Raw genomic sequence first — 15,588 nt, forward strand, 5'->3', positions numbered from 1 at the left:
AAAGAAAGAAAGAAAGAAAGAAAGAAAGAAAGAAAGAAAGAAAGAAAGAAAGAAAGAAAGTCCCCATGTCTATAGACTATTAGAGCTGAGAAGGACATCCCTGTTCCAAGTTTATCCTCCTACTCAATACCCACCTGGCATTTTCCAGAGGGGCAAACAGGAGCCCAGAGGGATGAAGCGAATGGAAGGGAAGGAGCTCCTGTTCAAAACAGCCTCTAGGTATCACATCCCTCTTTCCTACTCCAGTGAGGAACATTTTCTATGCCCCCATAAGATGCTCGGCATATGCTTTGTTCATCATTCTCTCGTTTGATTTTCTCCATGCTATGGTCTGTGTCCCTCCAAAACTCTATTGAAATTGTAACCCCCAAGGTGATGGTATTAGTAGGTGGGGTCTTTGGGAGGTGGTTAGGTCATGAGGGTGGAGTCTTCAGAATGGGATTAGTGTTCTTATAAAGGAAACCACAGATAGCTCATTCACCCCTTTTGCCAGGAAGGATACAGCAAGAAGAAAGTGCCAACCATGAGCCAGAAAGTGGGCCCTCACCAGACACCAAATCTATCTTGAGCTTGGACTTCACAGCCTCCAGAACTGTGAGAAATAAATTTCTGCTGTTTATCAGCTACGCTGGTGATGGTCTGTTCCTTGGTTTCCCCATCTGTTACATCTCCATTTGTTACAGCAGCCCAAATGGACTAAGGCACTGTATCACCCTGCTTGCTCTTGGTGCAGTGATACAGTGAAAAGAAAATGCCCTTTGGAATCAGACAGACAGGTTTAAAGCTCAGCTCTGCTTGCATTGAATAGCTGTGTGATTTTAGCAAGTCTCTTAATATTTCCTCAAACTCAGGGCTGAGAACAGTCTGGACAGGTCCATTTTAAATCTAACACTCTCTGGTTCTCTGTCCTAGATTACTTAAAATAAGGTACTGGAGGACTCCAGCTCTTTGCTTTATGTGTTGATATTCTAGTACTTGTATTCCAAATGTTTTTAACATTCAGCTTTGAATTCCATGTCTCAAATTTACCACATTTTTATACTTAGAAACTATGGTTTACATCACATTGACCAGTTCTCAATACAGAGGGATCTGTTGGGAGTTCTGAAACAGAGACACATACCAATTTCCAACTTGGCCAGACCACTCAAAAATGAAAGGAGAAGAGACAGAGCTCTTGCTTGTGGAGTACACTTTTTAGTAACCAGCTTCCCATTTTGTAGGTGAGGCCAAGGATGTCAAACGTTGTTTGTTTAGGCATCTGTGAATTAGCACTCCCAGCTCTTAGCCCAAACTGCAGAGGAAAATTCATTTGAAATTTCCAATAGTCCCAGCCTTTAGCAGCATATAAATTAAAAAGAAAGAAATGGCCTGGGGGTGCAATTCTAGAACATCCTAGCACAATCAGTAGTACACTCAAAAACTGAGCACATTAGACACTATTTATTTATTTACTTTTATTATTATTATTTTTTGAGACAGTGTCTTCCTCTGTCGTCCAGGCTGGAGTGAGGGGCATGATCTCGGCTCACTGCAACCTCTGCCTCCCGGGTTCAAGTGATTCTCCTGCCTCAGCCTTCCGAGTAGTTGGGATTACAGGCGTGCACCACCACACCCAGCTAATTTTTGTATTTTAAGTAGAGATGGGGTTTCACCATGTTGGCCAGGCTGGTTTCAAACTCCTGGCCTCAGGTGATCCATCTACCTTGGCCTCCAAAAGTGTTGGGATTACAGGTGTAAGCCACCGTGCCCAGCCTAGACACTATTTAATAAGAATTCATCCAGTATTTTATTCATATGTTTAGACTAAACTCTACCTACCTGTTTTGTCAGAATCACTCTCAAACTCGTAGGGCTTGGAGAGCTAAGTAACATTCTAATAATTCAGAAGCTGTAAGTTTTCACACTTAAATCCTTCAGTGCCCAACAGGCCTGAGCTAAAATCCCTGAGCAGGCCGGGTATGGTAGTTTCATTGTTAAAAGTAACTTTGTTCTTGTTTATATCATGGACTTCCTCCTACCCTGAAGGACAGGGAAAGTATCTATCCCACAAAAACTTGCACTTAGGAAATGCTCTATATTATTTCTGGGCTGTATTTTATTATTGGATCTGTTTGAAATATGGAATTAATCTCCGTATAGCCTCTTTTATTCCTGTTTCCCCATCTGTCATTTATTTTCTAGTTTCTATCTAGTCGTGTATCAATCATCTATCTACAGGTGTGAAGGATCGAGCAGTCTCTAAACGGTTTTCTCCATTGTCTGTCACCCCTGTGAAGCAGGCAACAGTCAAGAGGAGGAAATTATTGTTCCAGCTGAGAGGTCATCAGTTAAAGAGCCTTGCATAGAAGGGTAAACATGATATCATCTCAAAATGCTCCTTGCAGGAAGACTAATAAATGTTGCCCCAAGGAACCCTTAATACACAGGATCTTGGGCTCCAAAACTGGCTTCCAAGGAGTTTTGAGTCCTTCTATTAGGTTGGCACAAAAAACAATTGCTTTTAATGGCAAAAAAAACCACAACAACTTTTGCACCAACTTAATACTTGCCAAAGATCTCCTACCCTGGTAGGACCTTTGTTCAATGTAACTACAGGACATCCTTCCTACCAAAGCAAGCAACACAAATCAAGCAATTAAGTTATAAAATGAGGCTTGGCACCTAGAGGAAATAGAAAAATGATTAAGAAGGAATCCGAACACCTAATAACATAGAATCCATAAACTGGCAGACTATGTTCTCAACCTACTGCCACCAAATATCATCTGACACATGTGGCTAAGAGTGGCAGGAGTGAGTTTTCAAAATGCTGTTGGTTGAAGAAGCTCCATAGATTATTTTGGGGTACTACTTGTGGGGTTCAATAGCAGGTCAAGTTTGCTTTGTGTCTCTGACAAATGACCTAGACCCATCTCCTGACGAGCAACGGAGTCTATCAGAATGCTTTTAGCTGCAAGTAACAGAAACCCCTGTTCAATCGATAAAGAACTTTATTATCTCATATAACAGGAAGGCCAGTAGAAATGCAGGTTTCAGAATTGATTGATTTGGTGGCTTGGCAGTGTCACCAAGGACTCGGGTTCTTTTCATCTCTCTTCCCTGTCATCCTCAGAGTTGGTTTTAATAATAGAATGGCAGGAATAATTCTTAGCATCTCATCTAGACCTTTCATCATCTTCTAGAGGCAAGGAAACCTTTCCCTGAGACCTTGCAGTGCTAACCACCAGCCAAGGAGAAAGATACCCTTTCACCAGTCAAACCCACTCTGGAGCTGAGGGTGAGGTCATCTCTCCACAGGCACATGGTTACATGGGTAATGGAGGACACATGAACAAGATTGGCATACTGTTGAAAAAAAAAAGAGGTGGGAAATAGAGTAATCATTGCACAAACCATGCTAGGACACAATAGAATGACTACTGAGGGATTGAATGACTATAGGAGCATATAGGCAAGAATTGCATTGTCCTCAGACTGAGTAATGATATGGCGTACCCTCCTTTCTGGGCAACACAAGGCAGTCTGTCTTAAGAATGCTCAAGGAAAGTCAAATCATCCCAAAGATGTGACAGCAATGAGTGGAAGTGACATGAAGGGAGCTGGGGGATGGGTGGAAGCACATGACAATTACTCATACAGACCCACAGGCTTTCTGCAAGGTCCTGAGCTGTCTTCCTGCCCATGGGGAATGGCAAGGAGGGGATGTGTCACTGGCTGTTTCCAGCAACACTGTGACTGCCTGATAAACCGATGGTGTCAGTGTGAGTGTCTCTGGCTTATTAAGTTAATGGAGGAAGTAAACTTTTTTCTGAATATGGAATGGACAAAAGCCAAGTTCACAGGCAATAGCCAACTCAAAGCAGGATGATAAGTTTCCCTTGGAAGTAGCCTGACATCACTATCTGCAGACTCCATCATGGGCATGATTTGACATTTATATAGCCCACAGTGATTAAAAGACAGAAATGCCTATTCCTTCCCATCAAAGACATTGTAGGAACTGTTATTATTATTTGTTATGGCTTATCTACCTTACAGTTAACAAAACAACTTCCCATAAATGATCCCATTAATTTCATATAACTTAGGTATTTGTTGTTATCTTCCTTTATAGTTGAGGAAACTGATCCTTAAGGAAGTTAAATAACCCACTCAGGATTACGCAGTTGGTGAATAACTCGACCTATACCCAGAATGGCCTTTCACAGAGGTAGAACCTCAACTTGTCTTTATTGTACAATGTGTGGCATCTGTGAGGCCCTGAAAGGTTGTAGAGGCTATCTTCCACCTTGATCTGAGATTGAGCTTGACTTTCCTACTAGGAGGAACATCCCATTGAGCTAAGGCACCATGTCTCCAAATGAGTCCTACCGAAAGGTTCACGTACTGCCTGGGAAATTGAAAAGAAACTGGAATCCTATTCTCTGCCAATTATACATCAGTGGCCCGCCATGCCTTCCCTTCAATCCAGAGCTATGTAGCTAGCTCTTACATGGAAATCAGAGGGCCAGGGGTCCGTGGAAAGAAAGAGTTACTTAGATGTAAAGTAATGAGATCAGTTATGAGGAGAAGGAAGACATGCTACAGGATTTTATCCTCCTTCTTACAGGAGTGCCTCAGGCTGCTGGAAAAGGAAAAGGGAGGCTTAAAACTCAAAGGATAGACAAAAGGGAAATGATTCCAAGCCTGGAGGAAAACCCAAAGGAATCTGAATTACACCTCTGGGTGCTGAGCCTTCCTTAAGATCCCGAGTTTCAATCATCAGCACAACTTGCGAAGGACATTGAATCAAACATTCAGAACTTCCCAGTCTAAACAGCGGCCGGCAGAGGTCCCAGCTTGTCTCCAAGGGGACCCTCCGGGCGCTGTCTTCGGTGCTGAAGCAGCGCAGCCTGATGCCTGGAACAGGCAGAGACAACAAGGACCTTTCCAGGCTGCTCCACGTTCTGTCTCTGATTTAGCTTCAAGGTCATAGCAATCCCTAAGCCTGGAATTCAGCTGCTTAAAAGGCGGAATTGGGACAAAGTGCCAAAATCTCCACCTCTAGCTTTACACCCACCACTGACACCAGCTTTTTGAAGACTTAGAAAAATTATTTTTGAAGCTTCAAGATTTGTATCAGCCAAACTGCCAGGTCAGATAATTTGCCAATAACATTCCAAAAATCCACTTTTCTAGTCCCATTTTCTCTCTCAGTGGATCTTCCTTTCCCCATCTCAAATGCTGCCCTCTTATACTGGGCCTCTTCCACAACCCACTTCCAAACTCCTATTGGAAGAGCATCTGGGAGACATCTTTTATAAACCAGAGTGAATTTAAGTCAGTGCGGGCCTCCGTTTAAAACCTTACATTCAGCCAGGTGCAATGGGTCATGCCTGTAATTCCAGCACTTTGGGAGATCGAGGCAAGGGGATCACTTGAATTCAGGAGTTCAAGACCAGCCCAGGCAACATGGCAAAACCCCATCTCTACACACACACACACAAAAAAAAACAAAAATTAGCCAGTCTTGGTGGTAAACACCTGTGATTCTAGCTAGCCAGGAGGATCAGATGGGAGAATTGTTTGAGCCCAGGAGTTTGAGGCTGCAGTGAGCTATGATTACACCATACCACTCTAGCCTAGGTGACAGAGGAAGACCCTGTCTCTAGAAAAAAGAAAAGGAAAAAATGAAAACCCTTGTGTGCCATGGAGTGAAAAGTTATACTGCCACTTGGGAAATGTATTTTGAAGGCAATAAAAAGGTATTTCTCAAGGCTTATAATGCCACACCCATGGACAGCTTCCTATTGAATGACCAATGTTCATTGCTATCATCATTGCACAACGTAAAGGGTTTGGGTATTATAGGGGGAAAAACACATTTAATTTACTGTCAACCAAGAATATTTAGTTATTCAAGTGAAACACAATAATGACTAAGACACAAGCTCTGTTCTCAAGGCATTCCCAACTTAGTTAGGGGAATGAGTGGTGGACTGCAAACTGATAACTTATATACAAGACATAAGCCAGGTTTCATAGGAGTCCAGTGACCTGCCTAGAGGACCAAGCCACAAATCTTGAGAAGAAATTTACTAGGTTAGCAAAAGGGTAAAGAAAAAAAGTACAAGTTTTGAGGTTAGAAGACCTAGGTTCCAATCCTAATTCTGCCAACTAGGATGTGATCTTAGGACAGTCATTTTAACTTATTTTTCTTTATATTTAAAATGAGAAGAAGAATACCGAGTTGCCATAGAGATTAATTGAGGTAATAAAAAAACATAATTTATAAACTGCAAAGCACTATTAAATAAAAAGTTAACCATTTCTGACTGTTCAAGAGCTTGCACGTAAGTGCAATGAAGGCAGGGCCAGGTCCCCCTAGCTAGTTACAGCGCCTGGCATGTCATCATCTTCCCAGAGACATGTATCAAGAGCCTTTTGATTGTAAAAGAGCTCTGACTTGGGGAAGAAAAATTACAATGTTTGTCCTCAGTGGCCAGTTCTGCCCAAGCCACCCCTGGGGTGTGGGGCAGAGAGGTGCAATGGAAAAAAAGGCAGCTTTCACAGGAGGAGTTGGCCTACAACATTGGCTCCAGATGGAATTTCAGCTGGAAGCATACAGAAGCAGCTGAGCTCAAAGAAACGACTGAGGTTTTCTGGACCTCTTCTCTGGCTAGTGGATGAGACGCATCAGAGAGAAATGGAGGACAGGTGGTGCAGGCAGAAGGTAAGGAGAAGGGATGAGTAGAAGCAAAAGAGAGGTCACAATGGAGGGTCACATTCCAAATCTTTTGCTTGGGTGGAAAATTTTAAGGAATACAACTGTCATTGTGTGTCTCTCCATCCTCATGAAGAGACACTTTTTAGAAAGAAGATAACCACAGATTATTAAAGTTGGATGAGACCTTTAAAATGATCTAATCCAACATCTTCATTTCACAGATAAGATTAGGGCCAAGAGAGGTGAAGTTCAAAGTGTAAAAAAAAAAAATGATTTCCTGATGAAACAGAACAAGGAGTCAAATCCAATCCACAGGTCAGTTTGTTTCTCACTACTCAATAGTTGAAAGAAGGTAAAGTTTGAGGTACTGTAACAAATAAACACAACACTGTAGAGACCTAGTAAATAAATAAGGGTTTTTTCTCCACATTAATGTAACAGTCACAATATGAGTAGCATATTGGTTTGGATGGTCCAGGAAATAGACTAATTAGGGGACTTGCATGCTAGAGGTTTACTGGGGAGTACTCCCTGGAGCAGCAACTGGGCAGAAAGCCTGTTGCAGTTGGAACAGAAGCTTCAGCCAATGCCCCATGGGGCTCTGATGTCCCTTTAGAGTTGTCTAAAACTAAGGCATGTCCAATTTAACTTAGCACTGTCCAATCATTGGATGTGGGATGCTCCTGGGGGAGGGAGTGGAAATATTCTGGTGAGGCAGCTTTCTTTGGCCAAGAGCAATTTCTAAAGAAGAATTCAAATGTGACCCATCAGCAGCATCAGCAGCAAATGCTCCCAGAATCTGGGAGAACGAGTGCTTCAGGACTAAAGGGGAAGACCTGGCAAGCCCTACCACAGTATCCACTACAGTAGTCCAGGTTTTGGGTTGGAGATAGGACAGCAGCTTTGCTCCACATAGTGATTCAAGGATCTAATCACTGTTCAACTATCCCTTAAGAATCATCATTATCCACATGTCCAAAGCTGGTCATCATCAAGTCTAGATTTATGCCAGGGGAAGAAGAAATACAGCATGATAAAAACACACTACTCTATCAATAAACAGGCCTGGAAGTGGTTCAGATTCCATTGTCAAGAACTCAATCACATTACTATACTTAAGATCTAGGTAAGCTGGGAACTGTAGTCTTGCTAGGCAGCATGCACCCAGCAACAGTTCTGCTATTACCAGAGAACATATTGAGAAAGAAGGCCCTAAAGTGCTATCTATTTTTCAGCGAATATATGGTTAAAATGATCTCTTGGTGTTTTAATTCCTCTTTTGGAGGTGGAGAACACATACTCCTTGAGCTTCTTCTACCCTATTATTCTTCCTGAAGCCAAATTTACTCCAGAGATAATCACTACCTCCAGTGGTCAAGCCAGACTGTTGCCTGGGTGGGGGTCTTTCTCGATTGCCCTTGGAGTGACCCAGAAAACTATCGAAGAGTACCTTAGAGACTATCACTCTATTCCAGAGAAAACTGGGGTTCTAGATTTCTCCAGGAAAATCTGCAGGTCGCAATGACTTCAAGTCTGTGCCCCTGCCCCTGACCCCCTCTATGAATGTCATCCCAGGGTGAGATACAGAGACTTGCCCTGTGAAGCCTGGCCTAAGTCATAATTTATGAATATTCTGTGTCTCTCTCTCCCTAAGTCTGTCAGATCATAAGCAGTATCTCTTCTGCCTCAATACCCAATATGACCTGATCCCACTTATTTCATATCAGAACCCTGTAACCTAAGTGCTGTTGAAGAAAGAACTGATGTTTTCAAGATCCAGGGCGGGACTTTTGAGACGTCTGTCTAAAATCCTAGAACCGTTTTGATAGTTCTGGTTCTCTGCAACTCAACAAAGCCGTCTGAGAATACAGTGTGGAAGCATTTTTCATTCTTCCTGTTTATAATCATATGGTCATACTAAATCCCAGAAGGCATCCTTCTCCTGGGTCTCCAATGTGGACAATGAAGAATGGGGATCTGCATTTGAGATATTTCTAGCAGTCGTGCAGGGGGCACCGCTGGAGTCAGAAATGTCTATATATGACCATGTGACCAGCCTACCCTGCCCAGGACTCCAATCACAAACTAGGAAGAATTGGGCTAATTCTTTTGTGGTTGTTTTTGTTTTGTTTTGTATTGTTTTGTTTTGTTTTTGAGATGGAGTTTCACTCTTTTTGCCCAGGCTAGAGTGCAGTGGCACAGTCTCAGCTCACTGCAAGCTCGCCTCCTGGATTCAAGAGACTCTCCTTCCTCTGTCTCCTGGGTTCAAGCGATTCTCCCGCCTCAGCCTCCAGAGTAGCTGGGATTAGAGGTGCGTGCCGCCACACCCAGTTAATTTTGTATTTTTATTAGAGATGGAGTTTCACCATATTGGCAGGGCTGGTCTTGAACTCTTGACCTCAGGTGATCCGCCCTCCTTGGCCTCCCAAAGTGCTGGGATTACAGACATGAGCCACCGTGCCTGTCCTATTGGGCCAATTCTTATTGTGAGCACCAATGAGATCTATCCCTCCTGAAAGTGTCCTTAGAGTTTTAGGTGAGTACAACTCTACACATGAAGAAATTCTTCTAGATATCAGCATCCTCTCTTTGATTTAGCCCATTTTGGCAACTTACAAAGCATGTTTATGTCCATTAACTCAGTGGTTTCAAAGAAAAAAAAAAAAGGTGCAAGCAGCTACCCCAGGAAATATGCAGAACCATCCATGGAAGTGCAGGAAGGAGAATACCAGAGCCTCCCTATAATCCAAACTATCAGAAAGGGAGCTTTATTAATATTCGATACGTGGGTTGACACTGATGACTTTTTTTGTCTGTGTGTCAGTAGCCCAAGCATCACTTCCAGGAAACACATTATCCTGAGGGAAGAACAGGAGTTCCACAATGTGAGAGGGGTAAATGAAGTTCCAGATTATACAACCTGGTTTTAGTTAAACTCATCCCCGACAAAGTGGATGCTTGGCTTAGAAAGATTCCTACAAAGAAACCCCTAATGAAAGTGAATACTAACAACACAAGCAACCAGACAAGGTAGAGCTGACAGGTCTACTCCTGGTTAGAGTTCTTTGCAACCACAGTGCAAGATTACAATGATGACTTATTCAGATCCAATATGAAGTTGGTCAAAAATTTTTAAAATTATCACATGGTTAAAAATGTGATTTAACATCTACTATTATAATAATGAACCTTACCCTAAGTGTACATTAAGACTTGAGATATTTGGCTAACGGTATAAGTGCATTATATAATTTACAAATATATAAATATACGTACATTGGGGTGCAAAGTAAAATTTTTACTAATGGGGATCATAAAAAGATTTAGAGAGCATTTTCATAAGTCATCTAAACAATTCCTTTTCTAATTTTTATTTTTATTTTAAGTTCTGGGGTACACATGCAGGATGTCCAGGTTATAATCACACCGTGAGTCATATTATTTTGCAGATGAGAAAACTGAACCTCAGGGTGGCAAAAATGCCCAGAGACCATCGGCTATAGGATTTATGTGGAGGCAAAGACTAGCCAATAGAACTGGTACCCCAAAAGCTGAGTGAGCAATTCAGAGAGACATCTGTGGAAATTAAAACGCAAACTCCTCTCCCAAAGCTAATGAGTCCTAGGCTCTGTCCTGTTCTACTCCAAATAGATTACGCCAGGAAAGCCAGCACCACAAAGAATAGCTCATTCCATCATCCCTGAATGATGTTGCCCTGAACCCTAGAAGCTTGCAGAAATGTCACCCTTTAAGAAAAAAGCTGGCATTTGCCCTAGGATGCTTTAAAGACCCTGTCATCATTACCATCAACAAACATTTAGAAATGTCGCCTTACTCTGCAGGTCTGGAGCAGGAAGAGAGATCACAATCCCAAGCGATTCAATCTGACTGCAAAAAGGGCTCTGATCTGGGCAAGAGCCAAGGTTTCTCACATTCATTCCTTTGGGGCTTGCAATGTTTAAAAGTAAATTTTCCCCCACCACTAGTACCCGCTGGGTGGAACTAGTCATGAGAAGAATGGAAACCCATTTCCCTCTGCAGCAATCCGGTCTGCCTCCCAAAGCTCAGAAATGTGCTGTGCTCAGCATTTCTGTGCTGATGCAGCATCCATGGTAGAAAAGGCAGGGGCGGCCGCAGCGCCGCAGCAGCAGTTGCTCTAGGGGGTGGAAATCAGATTGCACCATTCCTACCTCATTTGGCAGCAGAAGCATCGAGTCACAAGGAGGATGAGGTTCTAGCCCAGAAGCATCTGGGCTATGTCATTCTAAAGGTGGTGAGTAAAATGGCTATTCACTGGGGCATCAGGTTTTCTTTCGTGCTATTTCCCTGAGTGGAGAATCTGGGTCTAGAAGGGTGTGTGTGTGTGTGTGTGTGTGCGCGCGTGTGTGTGATGGTACACATGTATGGCACTTACGTTTTCATTTTCACTGAGCAGCAATACTTGCAAAGCTGTGAGTGTAATAACTAAATAGATCATAGTGTTTTCAAGTGGGAAGGGGTCAGAAATCATGTATTCAAGCCTCTTGTTTCTCAGAAGAGGATTCTGAGGTTCAGAGAGGTCAAGCCGTGAGATTACAAAGCTTGTAAGTGGTCAGCTCTGGAACCCAGTGCTCTGATTCCTGGTACAGGATTCTTCCTGTTACTCTACATGGGTGAGCAGTGACTGCCTCTGTGCCAAGTGACCTGTGTCCCTGGGTATGAGACTGAAACCTGCAGTTGCAGCATTAGTGTCACTGAGACACGTCTCGATGTTTCCAGTAAACATGGGAAGCCATTTCTTACTAACTGCAACCTGGGGCGCCGCAGCAAAACAGCAGCACGTGTTTGCTATAAATTGCTCCATCCTAATGGCTACCTCCTCCCCCGAGGTTACTCTCCAGGTCATGTTGCAAACAAAGTGTATACGGCACCAGCAAGTCTTCCCAGCAGAGTCAAGTGGGCTGTTGATAGGGCTGGAGAGTGTGTTTCATCAATGATATCCTCCTTTTCTTGCAAGAAGTATTTGCTGAACGCCATCCATATGCCAGGTTGTGTGCAAGCCACTGTCACGTTCTTTATGTTATTTAATGCTCACCACGGCTTTGCAAGGTATTACTATGCATACCTGACCAGGAAGCAGAATGAGCCTAGGTAAGGTTAAACAGTACAAGCTATTTGAGGTCTCTTAAAAATTTCTAGTTTCCCTAAGGATTATGGTTTTAAAACAGTTATTTTCTATGATCTTCCTTACTAGAATCACCATTGCTCCTAAACTGGAAGGGGATGTTCTTTCCTTAACAAAAAGCAATTATCTGCAACACTTTGGATCAGATGGGCAGTCAGAGAAGGGAAAATGACATTGAAAACTGGAGCTTTTGAGGTTTTCTCCAGTTTTTTCCCCATTTCTTTGGGTTCTGTTTCAAGTTAAGATTGCACAATGTGTTCAGGAATCGTGGCTTTTTAAACCAGCTCTACCCCTAATGGTATGATCTTGAATAAGTCAGTCTACTTATTTGGGTCTCAGCCTTCTCACTGATAAAATGATGACTAAGAGAAAATGATCTCCATCCTCCCTTCAAGCACTGAAATGTGTATGTAGACATTGACTCCTTCACTCACTCAAGCATTATCTTGAGTTTCCATGACATGCTAGATGTGGCACTGGTGGTGGAAGGGTTTTAGAAATAACGTCCTCCAGCCCTATACCTTTCAGCTTTGGAGAGGTTATTTGCCAACAGTTATAGTTCCAGTCAAGCCCCATCAAAACTGCCCAGCATGCGTTCCAGGAACTAATCATCAGTTCAAATCATTCAGAGTTGGGAGAAAATTTACTGTGTCCCTCTGCTGGCTCTAAACAATTTAAATTCTCTTTCCTCTTGCCATTTCCTATAGTAACATTTATTCAGTGTGTAGTCAATAAAACACAGTGCCAGGCACTATGTTAAGAAGTTTTCATGCATTACGTCATTTAATCCTGACAATAATCCTATTCAGTACATAATACGATTAGCCTTGATTTACAGATGAAGAAACTGGCAACTTGACCAAAGTTGCACAGAAAAAAAAAAAAAAGAAAAAAAAAAAAAAAAAAAAAGCAGTGGGGATAGAGTTTCAGTTTGGGATGATAAAAAAGTTCTGGAAATGGAATGGATCGTGGTGGTGGTTGCACCGCATGTGAGTATATTTAAGGCCACTGAATTATACAACTTAAAAAGGTTATGATGGCAAATGTCATGTATATTTTACCACAAAAAAAGAAAAATGTAGTGGGGCAACTTCAGCCTAGATTAGCACCCTACTCCAAAATCACCTACCCTACCCCTAACCACTCCTCAGCCAGTGCTACCAGACAGGACTCAGAACTCAGAAATAGAGTAGGTGCCTCTACAAAACCAACAGCTGAAGGGATATGTTTCCTCTCCAAAGAAGGGTTTAGGAAATTTTTCCTTCATTCATTCTTCCTTTTTTCTTTAGTTTCTGAGCCACAAAATCATGGCCCACACATCAGGAAAGCCCCCCTTGCTGCTGAAGGTAACTTCTTCCGAATGATCACCAGATCCCCAAATCTGGGAGAGTCCGAAATCACTTCCACTCTCCTCCCATGTCCTCCTCTGCCTGTAAGCCAAAGCTCTGTCTACAAATTCAATTCCACTTCAAACACATCTAGATGCCAGGTCGCTATTTTGCATGAGGTCCTGGTTTATGTGTTGTGGGGGAGCAGAGATGAGAAAGATACCTTTTCTATCTCAAAGACTTTATAATCTAGCATAAAGGGCAAAATACACAAATAGCACGGAAGGAGAAAAGTCATTCAGTAAAATTGCAGAGCACGTAGGCTAGATGTGAAGGCTGCAGAGAGGAAGAACACACCAAGCTAGCCCCCTGCAAAGAGAACACAGAGTCAGGGAGAAAGGCCCTCAGAGGAAAGACGATAATCAGCTGAGAGGGGAAGATACTTGCAGTGGAGGATGTTTCTCCTCATCAATAAACCAGCTATGGTCTTTTTCAAGTGGTATTAGGATCGAAATCTCACCATCTTTTCCCCTTTTTTTCTTCCTACCTTTCTCTTTCTTCTTCTTGTTTTTTTTTTTTTTTTTTTTTTTTAGGCTTATCCTGTTTTTTTTTTTTTTTCAACTTCTTTTGTTGAACACTTAAATCTTCAATCTTTGGTCTTTCTTCTTTACTAATATAAGTATTTTAAGACTGTCAGTTCTCCTCTGAGTGTTACTGTAACTCCATGACACAAAATTTTAAAAAGTAGTCATTAAATTAATTAATCAAGAATTTAAAATATGATTTATTTTTGGAATAATGAGTTATTTAGAAATGCCTTTACCTCCACCCCCAAATTTATGGAGAGAAGCATGTGATTTGGGGGGGAGTTGATTATTTCTAATTAAATTATATTGTAGTCAAATAAGTTGGTTTGTATGATATGACATCATAGTATTTGTTGAGACTTCTTTTGTGGGCTACAACACAATCAAGTTTTATAAGTGTCCCACGTATGCTCAAAAAAATGTGATTTTTCTAAGTATTGAGAAGAAAATTTCCAAATGTGTCTGTTAGAGTACGTTTGATAGTGGTGTTGTTCCAATCTTTTATATCCTTTCCAAAATTTTTAATCAATTACCAAGGAAGGTGCATTAAAAGGTCTTACTATATTTCCAATTTGCCATTTGTCATTTTCTCCCCAAAGTTGCTTCTTTTTTTTTTTTTTTTTTTTGGCTTTTCTATTTTGAAACTATGTTTCTAGGGGCATACCAGTTTACAGTTGTTCTCCTAAGTAGTTGTTCTTTTTCCATTGTTTATTATATACAGCCTATCTTTGTCACCAACAATGTTTATTGTCTTCCAGTCTATTTTATCTAACATTAGAAAACTATATCAGCTTTCTTTTGATTGGTGTTTATTTATCATTACTTTTCCATCATTTTTGTTTCATGTTTTTGGTGAATCTCTTGTAAACAGCATATAGCTAGATTTTCTTTCTGATCTAGCTATATTATTTCCTTTAAGCTCTATGAGGCAATTAAAAGGATACTCTAATATCTTGTCTAAAATTTTTAGCTACTAATTTCCAGGAGGTTGTCAGGATTCTTATTGCCAGAAATGAGGGATTTTGGACCCTATTTTTCAGAATTATAAGGATTTTTTTTTACATTCTCTCCCTTAGGATGTTAAAAACTGGACCTTTCTCTCATTCAGTCTGTGTTGTTTCATCACATCAAACAAGTTCTGAATTTCATCTTGTCTCTCCTAGACATCGCCAAGGAATTTCACATTTATATCTAAATTCTTCTCTTTTTCTTCTTGTAATGGTTCTTGCTAATACATTGTACCGGCAGTGAAATGTTGATAAAGTGGCTACTGTGGGGTATACTTCCTTGAAAACAGACATTAACTTTAAGGATCAGGTCCCCCAAAAGAAAGAGAGTTTCTTAAACCTTTGTAAAACATGATGAAAATCAGCATCTTTTGCTAAACTATCACCCACAAAACATTGGGGAACTTCTCTGGCTTTTATCCAGAGTAAAGCCAATTATACTAACAGCCTTTCTTTGCCAATGGTTGCCTTTTTCTTTTCTTTTCTTTTCTTTTTTTTTTTTTTAGGTAAAATATATCTTCAGCTAATATTTGTTGAGCACGTACTATGACATGGCACTGTGTTAAATATTTCTTTATGCACTGTGTTATTGTATCTGACAATGACTCGAACACAGGTGTAACTATTATCTCTCTATAAGGGAAGCTCTAAACATTTGGGGTTCTAGCAGGGCCAGGCTAAGGCTCGGTGAAAAAGGAAGGCAACAGACTGTCCAAGTTCCCTCAACACAAAACTCTACCTCTTCTCATCGGTCCCTTCCTCTGGCTTCCTGCGAGGTTGTGCAGTGCTTTTG

The sequence above is a fragment of the Piliocolobus tephrosceles genome, chromosome 7 (assembly GCF_002776525.5).
Source record: "Piliocolobus tephrosceles isolate RC106 chromosome 7, ASM277652v3, whole genome shotgun sequence".
Lineage (NCBI taxonomy): Eukaryota > Metazoa > Chordata > Mammalia > Primates > Cercopithecidae > Piliocolobus > Piliocolobus tephrosceles.